We start from the raw sequence: 10852 nt of genomic DNA on the forward strand, positions 1-10852 counted from the left end.
GAGGAGACATGTCAAAAAAACTATTGCTAAGACCTATGTCAAAGAGCGTACTGCCTACGTCTTCTTCTAGGAGCTTTATGGTTTAAGGTCTAACAATTTCGTCTTTAGTATTCTGTGGTTGTGGTTTATTTTTGAATGTTGTGAAGAAAGGGGTCCAGGTTTCCATAACCATTTATTGAAGAGAAGCATTTTCCGTGATGGATGTTCTTGGCTCCTTTGTCATAGACTAATAGGCCATATGAGCACAGGTTTATTTCTGACAGAGCATCCCCAACTGTACCCTCCGTAAAGGCTGGAGTGAAGTAAGAAGACCCGGTGACTCCAGTGTCCGTCCACAGCTGGTGGCACACCAAGTCTGGATAAGATATGTCACTGATGCTAGCAACAGTGCACTGGGGCAGGGATGGTCATCCCCGCCTGGCACAAGTTCCCCAGGGTGGGATGCGATGGGCTCACTCCAGCAGCCCACCCAGATCGATCCTGCCATCCACAGTCCCTCATTTAGCCAATCATGAAGGTTTTCACTGTATATGTTACATCCCCTCCATGCCGTGTCAGGTTGGCTGTTGAGACGGGGAGGTGAGGAGGAATTGCATGGCCAGTCCGTGCCCTCGAGAATTGACTCATTGAGCAGAGAGGAGATCTGACACCCTTAGATGAGCTGCCGAGTGCATCACTGATCCCCTGTGAGGCTGCGTTGCTAGGAGACGAGAAGACTGTCAAGGATCAGAGTAGATAAGTGGCCATGGCGGGAGAGGGGACAGGGTACTCTGGATCCTTGCTGTTCCAGTCCCAACTGCAGAATTACCCACAGCCTGCATGAGGGCGCCTGGAGGATGGATAGGCAGTTGTAAATGAAGATATCAGCTGTGCCACCCCCTCCCCACCTCAAAGACTGTATCCCCCACCTGCCCATTGGGTGTTGGTGATCTGGGGGTCACTTCTGAGCAGCATACTCTCCCCAGTTACAGAGTAGGAGCCAGAATCCTGTGATGTGCAGAGATGTCCAGCACGTCAAATTCTAGGCCAGAGACCAAGCCATAGGAACCAACAGGCCAGAGAACACTGGATGGGAGTTGGGTTAAAGGCAGTGGCCAAATAACAAATCTGAATGTACCTGTAGCAAGCAACGATATTGAACCATTCATTTAAAGACCTTCCCACAGAGGGAAGTCCTGGGCCTCCTGGTTTCATCAGTGAAATCTATCAAAGGTTTAAAGAAGAAATAGCACCCATCCTTCACAGATTCTTCCTGAATAGACAGGAGGGAGGAGGGAACATTTCCTAATTCATCCTATAAGCACAGTATTACCCCAGTACCAAAGCCAGATTGCCATCACCAGAAAGCTACAGACCCATATCTATCATGAATAGCGATGCATACACCCTCAACACAGTACCTGCAAGCCAAATCGAGAAACATTTTGCAAAGGGCTGTGCGAGATCTTTCCCAGGACGGCAGTATTGAACCAACACTCAACTTCAGTTACGGGAAACAGCGTATTGATGTAATGAAGGACGGAAACCACCTGCCATCTTGACAGACAAAGAAAAAGCACTTGACACAGTTCAAGACCCATTCATGACAAATAAATAAATAACTAAATCAATAAACACGGTCAACCATCTCGGGATAGAAGGGGTCGTCGTTGCCATGTGAAGAACATCCCTGAGAAACATCCAGCTCTCGTCACATCACATCTAGTAGAGTCTGAGTGAATGCTTGCCTCTTGAGATCCAGACCAGGACAGGAGGTCTGCTTCAACCACCTCTATTCCACACTGACTGAAGGGTCTAGCCTGTGCACCGTGCAAAAGAAGAAATGAAATCATGGAGAAATGAGAAATGAAACCCATGTCCAAACAAATACTCGTCCTTACATGTCTTTCACAGTAGCACTGTCTGTAATCTCCAAACAGTGGAGCAGCCTAAAAGCCTGTCAGCTGGAGAGTGGTAATCAGAGTATTCTTAGCCATTCAGTGGAACAGCACGGAAGGATGAAAAGTGATGAACTGCTTTCTGCTGCCACATGGGTGAGCCTCCAAAGCACTGTGCTAAGTGAAAGAACCCAGACACAAAAGGCCACTTCCTGCAGGAGTCCGTTATTCTGAAATGCCCACAAAGGGCAAATCTACAGACAGAAATTAGATGAGAGGATGCCTGGGCCTGCAGGTCCTGTTGGGGATCGACTGCTGATGGGTACACGGAACCTTTTAGTGGTGCTGGCAGTGTTCCACAAGTGCACTGTGGTGGTGGTTGCACCACTGTGTGAAGTTACTAAAAGTCACTGCCCTGGAAGTGATGGGTGTGATTTGTGGTATGTAACTATACCTCAGTAAAGCAGTTTAGGAAGGTAATGCAGATGTCCAAGTGTAACATGGGGGGAAAGATATGCCATTGCTTTTGTAACAACGAGGACTGGCCATGCTCCTCCCACGTTCTGGGTCCGGCCTCCTCCACATGTGCTAGATGCTCCCTCCAGAGACAGTCGCTGTGCACGTCAGGACAGAATCCCCAGTGAGCACACGTCTAGTTTGTCTCTTTGTTTACGCACAGGCGCCCATTGTGTGACCACAAGTCAGTGGCTCCGGACAGTCTCCCAGGACCCACCCTGCATCTGAAATTCTACTTTGTTGGCTTCCCATCCTGCTCAAATCACGTGGACCCAGCCTCCGTTTCCCAGATTCAATCACGGATCTCAGCCCTTAGCTCCAACCTCTGGTCACAGAAATACCTGTTAACCTGGTGTGACGGCCCCTTTCTGACCTCAGCAACCCAGGAGGGATGCTCAGCAGAGCAGTAACTGAGACAACGGAACTCCATCCATCCTCCTTCTGCCGGCAGGACTGAGGTGTGTTCCCTCCCATCCATCCATCTGCCTGAGTGTCTGGTAAGGAAGGGGACTTGGGGGCATAACACACCACTGAGTCATTGAAATTGTTCTAAATATGGCTGTGAATAAATGTGTCAAAATACCGCTCAGAAGGGAAGACACAATATTTTTAAAAAATTTGCTTTAGTAGGAAACATGGCTCTTCAGTTCAGGATTCTATTTAAAACCAGGACGGGTGAAGCATCATGCGATTGTGCTTCTCAACCTAAACTATGCCTCAAATCTCCCCTGGAGAGGCTTTAGAAGAGCTGATGCTGGCAGGACATCCACAGAGGGTCTGAAGTAGTAGGTCTGGAGTGTGGCCCTGGTGTGAGCATTATCTGAAAAAGTTCTCTTATGAAAGCCGAGCTTGCAGCTGTGGAAACAGAACCCTTTCTTACAGGAGGAAATCGAAGATCAAAAATTTGCGACTCCTCTCTACAGCGAAAGCATGTTTTCATCATGACCCGCTATACTTGACAGCTATCTTAGGCTGAGGAAAGGGACAACTTGCCCAAATTAATACTGGTTTGAAAACTGACCTTGTGCTTGCTCTGCTGCGTGTTTCTGAATCCAAAGTTTTACAGTTAAAACCCTGCTGTTGTTAGTGAAACTCCGTACGTTTTAGTTCTTGGCAGGATCCCTTGTGCCTAGTTAGTTGAATACATTTCTAAAACACTGTGCAGATAACTTCATTCAACAGATCAGAATAGTGCATCAAAGATTAAAGATGGCTGAGAATTGTAGCTTCTGATGTTGATGTACGAGGATCTGCTGTCAGCGTATTTGCTGCCTGTGCTCAGTTGCCATTTTAACCTGTTTCCTGTGTTATCAAATTAACTCCTGGGCTCAGATGAAGACCAAATTGGAACGGGATGCTTATTGGGAAAAATACAGTTAAGCAATCCCTTGTTTGGTGCACACGCATGAAGACCCACCTCCCTAAACGTTCTTTAGGGATCTCTTCCAGATATTCTTTGGCACATTGCCCAGCGATGGGCTTGCACTGCTGTGTCCTGACTCACCGTCTTGTTAAAGACAGGGCTTTCAACCTCTCAGGTGCATCACAGCACCCGGGTTCTCTCGGAGATCCAAAAGAGGGTGATGGCCCGTGCTCAGGACACCTACAGAGCGTGTCTGCAGGAACAGGGCCTCTCAGAGGAACCCATCCCCACCTGTGGCAACAGGAGGATCTCGGGTCAGCCTTTTCCAGAGCAGCTCCAGGGGAGTCATGGCACAGTGAAGATCACAGCCAGCAGCATGCCCGGGATTGTGGTTTAAGGAACTGGGTGGATGGCAGTGCCCATCCATGAGACAGGAAACGTTGGCCTGGGGCTACTAGCAGGCCTGCAGGGCTTATGGAACAACTGAGTGCAGATGCCCCATACATCTCGGCCTGTGGGGAATCCGGGACCCAGCTGAGATGTTAGGTAGATTTAGTGATAGGAAAAGCCAACAGCATACACGGGGATACTGATGAAAACAAGTCAGATGGGTAAAAGCTCTGGGGAGTGACGTGGTCACCCAAGGATCGTGTACCGAGTGGAAGAGCACAGGGCAGAGGTTGGAAACCAGAGGAAAACAAAGCCCAAGATTTAGGAGGGGATCAAAGTAAATGGACAGATAAGGAGACTTAGAAGTAATGGCCTGAGAGGTATGGGGAAAGCCAGGGTGGGCTGCTGTCACAGACTCTGACCAAGGAAAAGTGGTTTTGAAAATGGAACGTGTCTGTGGCCAATACAGCACTGGGTACTATGGTTTGGCCCACGGAGCTCTTGGGAGATGTTAGCAAGGGGATGTTCTGTGGATGGGCACATGGTGGAGGAATCGAGAGGTAACCAGATAAGGATGGTCCTGGAATCTATACTTTCAAGAAGCATGGCTTGAAAGGAACCAAAGACGCACGGTATTGGAAGTAGCGGGCTGTGTGCTCACAGGGTGTGCTCTCCTCTCCTGGCTCCATCTGGTGATGCTGACCTGCACCACCCATGGGTGGGGGTGATGAAACTTGCATTTTTGTCTCCCTCCTCTTTCTGTGCCCCAGTCCTCCCTGGCTGACTGAGCCTGAGCCACCCTTCTGGCATGTGCAGACCCCTCTGAATCTGGGTCTGATCGTCCAGCCCATCCCCGGGCAGGGACGTCCACTCCTCATTCTCAGCCACAAGGTCCCCTAGCCCATTGCCTGCTTAGGCTTCATCTGGATTCAGTCCTTTTCCACATTTCTGCCACGGGTGATGCAGAGCCCTCCCTTGGATCTCACCTGCACCGCAGCAGGAACCAAGATCAGCTCCAGAAAATGAAATTCCTAAACTGCAGCCACCCTTCTGCCCAAAGACTCCATTGGGTCATTGTACAGTGTGCCCCCTGTGAGTCCCTAGTGTGAATGGGGTGGAACCCTCCTTTCCCTGGTGTTCCTCTTCATTTCTGGTCACACCTCCCTTGTCTGAGCTCTCTCACCTCTGCCTGCCACTGCCTCTGTGGGCCATTCCCCCGCTGTGACTGGGACGCTCTTTCCTTTGGCTTGTCTTTCATTTGACCCAAGACTTTCCAAACAATATCCAGGTGTAGAATGTGTACCTTGTCCAGTACATCTAGGAGACACTGTTGTCACATAAGCCCCACACCCCTGAACTATAAAAAAACAGGGATAAAGAACACAAGAGTCAAATATACCAAAGGTGCCTGAGATGTTGGCTAAGATGAGCACTGAAGAGTGTCTGTGGGATCAGGAAGTATGGATATTAATGATGGCCTTGACAAGACCAGTTAGAGTGGAGTGACTGGGACAAAAGCTCCACGGAAGGGGGCTGAGGAGAGAATATCTCAGCAGAATTTGAAGCAGTTTTGCTTTGAAGGGCAACGGGTAATGTGCCAGTAGCTGCAGAATAGGGTGGTGGAAGACGGTGGGTTTCTCCCTTTCCTGTGGAATGCTCCGATGTAGAGGGAGCAGGTGCTGGTTCAGGAGAGAGGAATGATAACTGCAGGTGCAAAGTCCCTGAGAAGGTGCAAGGCATGGGATCCCGGGCAGAGGTGACGGGCTGGGTGCAGTCAGGAGCAGGCGTGGAGAGAGGCAGCGGAGTGCCAGAGCAGAAACATGCAGATCGGGACTGGGAAACTTGAGAAATCCCACGGGGTTGCTTCGGTATTCTCCACGAATTATTAGTGGGTGGAGCTGGTGGTCATTAGCATGGAGGAAGGTTACTAGTGTGTAGTGTAGGAGTGTAGCTAGGTGACATGAAACTGAACAGCGGTCTACTCCCGCCATGGATTCAAGAGAAAATACTTCTGTAAATTTGTAAAGTTTTCTCCTCGATGCTCAGGTGCACAGACACAGGCAGGGAGTGGGCAGGCAGGAGGGTGCAAGGAGCCCAAGAGGTGTTTGTCCTGGAGAGGTGTGTTTGCCAGGGACAGCTTCCAGCCCTGGCTCAGCCTATCCAGGAGGGCCTGGTGCATGCTGGGAAAGGACGCGTGGTCGGTGAGCTGGACATCTCCGAGAAGTTGTGGTATCAGTGCACTGGCACTAGTGCGAAGGAGCTGGAGGACAGGACGTCATGTTGAGGGTGATGCCAGGGAGGAAGGCTGGAAACAGGACAGCATGAGGGGCGCGGTCTTTCCTGAGGCCCGGGGCGGGACCGTGGGCAGACGGATGCTCGGGTGGGGAGGAAGGGAGCATCGCTAAGGACGGAGAGTCTCCCGGGGTGACCGGGTGAGCCTCGTGGGCACTGAGGACGGATCAGAAGAGTGAGGCCTGAGAGAACAGTGAGTGTACCACGGGAGGAACGCGTTCACAGGCCGGGGGTGGGAGGGAGGAGAATGGACAGGGGACTTGTAACGTCCCCGCACGTGGGGGGCTTCGGTGGTGGGCGACAGGACCCGGACGTCACCGGTCAGGTTCTTAAGTGGAGAGTTTGAAACGCGGTCCCAGAGAAAACTCCCAGCCTACCAGGGCCAGGAGACTGGCACGGGCCTCACTGGGTGGCTGCGCGCAGGCCCAGAGCCAGCCAATCGGAGTTCAGCCCCGCCCACCAAGCTCAGGATCTCCCCGGATACCCTGACTTCCGGCCCGTGTTGCTATGGTTCCGCGGACGGCTCGCTGTCCAGGAGTGGTTTGGCCGGACCCGGTCGAGAGATTCCCTTCCTTTCTCTGGTCCTTACGGGCATTCCCCCTTAACTTTGGCATCCACGCTGTCCAGTCCTCTGCGCGAAAACCCAGCAGAAACGATGACTTTTCTTCCGGGCTTGCGGCGTTTTAGTTTCTTTGGCCAGCAGGTGGCAGTGCTGCTCCACAGTGTCGCCGGGCCGGTTTTTCCTGTGCTCTTGCGCTTTAATAAAATGACAAGAAGTCTTTTCCCACAAGCAGTGGCTGGTTTTGTTTTGTTTTGTTTTTTTCTCCGCTTGTGTCAGTTGGCTGATTCAATCTACATCTGAGCCCTTCAGAGAGCCCGTTGTGAGAACTTTCACCGGACCCATTGACACTTAAAATTACAATAAAATAAGCTGACATAGTGATTATATTCTTTGCAGCCAAAGATGGAGAAGCTCTATACAGTCAACAGAAACAAGACCAGGAGCTGACTGTGGCTCAGATCATGAACTTCTAATTGCCAAATTCAGACTGAAATTGAAGAAAGTAGGGAAAACCACTAGACTGTTCAGGTATGACCTAAATCAAATCCCTTATGATTATACCGGAAAAGGCAATGGCACCACACTCCAGTACTCTTGCCTGGAAAATCCCATGGATGGAGGAGCCTGGTAGGCTGCAGTCCATGGGGTCACGAAGAGTCCGACACCACTGAGCGACTTCACTTTCACTTTTCACTTTCATGCATTGGAGAAGGAAATGGCAACCCACTCCAGTGTTCTTGCCTGAAGAATCCCAGGGACGGGGGAGCCTGGTGGGCTGCTGTCCATGGGGTCACACAGAGTTGAACCCGACTGAAGTGACTTAGCATAGCATATGATTATACAGTGGAATTGAGAAATAGATTTAAGGGACTAGATCTGATAAATAGAGTGCCTGATGAACTATGGACTGAGGTTCATGACATGTACAGGAGACAGGGATGAAGACCATGCCCATTGAAAAGAAATGCAAAAAAGCAAAATGGCTGTCTGGGGAGGCCTTACAAATAGCTGTGAAAAGAAGGGAAGTGAAAAACAAAGGTGAAAAGGAAAGATATAAGCATCTGAATGCAAGTTTCAAAGAATAGCAAGAAGAGATAAGAAAGCCTTCCTCAGCGATCAATGCAAAGAAATAGAGGAAAACAACAGAATGGGAAAGACTAAGGATGTCTTCAAGAAAATCAGAGATACCAAGGGAACATTTCATGCAAAGATGAGCTCGATGAAGGACAGAAATGGTATGGACCTAACAGAAGCAGAAGATATTAAGCAGAGGTGGCAAGAATACACAAAAGATCTGTACAAAACAGATCTTCACAACCCAGATAATCACGATGGTGTGTTCACTCACCTAGAGCCAGACATCGGAATGTGAAGTCAAGTGGGCCTTAGAAAACATCACTATGAACAAAGCTAGTGGAGGTGATGGAATTCCAGTGGAGCTATTTCAAATCCTGAAAGATGATGCTGTGAAAGTGCTGCACTCACTATGCCAGCAAATTTGGAAAACTCAGCAGTGGCCACAGAACTGGAAAAGGTCAGTTTTCATTCCAATCCCAAACAAAGGCAATGCCAAAGTATGCTCAAACTACCCCACAATTGCACTCATCTCACATGCTAGTAAAGTAATGCTCAAAATTCTCCAAGCCAGGGTTCAGCAATACATGAACCGTGAACTTCCAGATGTTCAAGCTGGTTTTAGAAAAGGCAGAGGAACCAGAGACCAACCTGCCAACATCCACTGGATCATCGAAAAAGCAAGAGAGTTCCAGAAAATCATCTGTTTCTGCTTTATTGACTATGGCAAAGCCTTTGACTGTGTGCGTTACAATAAACTGTGGAAAATTCTGAAAGATATGGGAATACCAGACCATCGGACCTGCCTCTTGAGAAATTTGTATGCAGGTCAGGAAGCAACAGTTAGAACTGGACATGGAACAACAGACTGGTTCCAAATAGGAAAAGGAGTACGTCAAGGCTGTATATTGTCACCCTGGTTATTTAACTTATATGCAGAGTACATCATGAGAAACGCTGGAGTGGAAGAAGCACAAGCTGGAATCAAGATTGCCAGGAGAAATATCAATAACCTCAGATATGTAGATGACACCACCCTTATGGCAGAAAGTGAAGAGGAACTAAAAAGCCTCTTGATTAAGGTGAAAGAGGAGAGTGAAAAAGTTGGCTTAAAACTCAACATTCAGAAAATGAAGATCATGGCATCTGGTCCCATCACTTCATGGAAAATAGATGGGGAAACAGTGGAAACAGTGTCAGACTTCTTTTGGGAGGGGGGCTCCTAAATCACTTCAGATGGTCACTGCAGCCATGAAATTAAAAGACGCTTACTCCTTGGAAGAAAAGTTATGACCAACCTAGATAGCATATTCAGAAGCAGAGACATTACTTTGCCAGCAGACGTCCGTTTAGTCAAGGCTATGGTTTTTCCAGTAGTCATGTATGGATGTGAGAGTTGGACTGTGAAGAAAGCTGAACGCTGAAGAATTGATGCTTTTGAAGTGTGGTGTTGGAGAAGATTCTTGAGAGTCCCTTGGAAGGCAAGGAGATCTAACCAGTCCATTCTGAAGGAGATCAGCCCTGAGATTGCTTTGGAAGGAATGATGCTAAAGCTGAAACTCCAGTACTTTGGCCACCTCATGCGAAGAGTTGACTCATTGGAAAAGACTGATAATGGGAGGGATTGGGGTCAGGAGGAGAAGGGGATGACAGAGGATGAGATGGCTGGATGGCGTCACTGACTTGATGGACTTGAGTCTGAGTGAACTCCGGGAGTTGGTGATGCACAGGGAGGCCTGGCGTGCTGCACTTCATGGGGTCGCAAACAGTCAGACACGACTGAGCGACTGAACTGAACTGAGTGAATGATAGTCCACGGAGTGGTCACCCTTGTCTTGCTTCCGATCGTTGAGGAATTCCTGTATGTTTAAAGAGATCTTTATTATGACAGTGAGCTTTGACTTCAAAATCATTACGTGAAGTGGAAGTGAAAGTGACTAAGTCCTGTCTGATTCTTTAAGACCCCTTGGAATGTAGCCTGCCAGGCTCCTCTGCCCATGGGATTCTCCAGGCAAGAATAATGGAGTGGGTTGCCATTTCCTTCTCCAGAGGATCTTCCCAACCCAGCCATTGAATCTGGCTATCCTGCACTGCAGGCTGACTCCTTACCATCTGAGCCACCTACAATAATAACATAACATGCACAAGTGCCGAGCTAAGATCCTGCTGGGTAATTGATGCTGGACACCACCCAAGAAGCAAATGCTACTACTGCCCTCACTTTATGCCTTTGGGACCTGTGGCACACAGAGGAAGAGTCAGCTCTCCAGGTTCTCAGGGTTCTTCAAAGATGTCCCTATGTTCAGGTCTCAAGGCTGTCAGATTGTAGCTTGCACACTGGTTTGCAGGATATATTCCCCTCCCCAGTGGAAGAGTGAAAGAAAATGCTCACTGGGATCCAGGGTAAGACAGCCTGCAATGCTGCCAAAGACTGACTGCAGGAGGAGAAGGGAATGACAAAGGACAAGATGGTTGGATGGCATCACTGACTCAATGGACAGGAGTCTGAGCAAGCTCCGGGATATGGTGAAGGACAGGGAAGCCTCCTGACATGCTGCATGCAGTTATGGGGTCACAAAGAGTCGGACACGGCGGACAGACTGAAAACTAACAGTAACGTATTTATTACAATGAGATACTAAATGAAAGGGGGTGGAGAGGGAAACTACATAGAAAACGACTCATCCACTCTATCAAGATTATGACATGATAACACATTTATAATGCAAAGCACCTGGAAGTAATCAGCTGTTACTGAGTACAAGTTGCTCAGCTCAC

General features: G+C 48.9%; 1 protein-coding gene across 1 annotated transcript in view; it reads right to left on the bottom strand.

Annotated features, from left to right (window-relative positions):
* The window catches only part of LOC133243353 (fibrous sheath CABYR-binding protein-like), a 277781-nt gene that overhangs the window by 174709 nt on the left and 92220 nt on the right, over positions 1 to 10852 (bottom strand). The window lies entirely within an intron of this gene.

The sequence above is a fragment of the Bos javanicus genome, chromosome X (genome assembly GCF_032452875.1).
Source record: "Bos javanicus breed banteng chromosome X, ARS-OSU_banteng_1.0, whole genome shotgun sequence".
Taxonomy (NCBI): domain Eukaryota; kingdom Metazoa; phylum Chordata; class Mammalia; order Artiodactyla; family Bovidae; genus Bos; species Bos javanicus.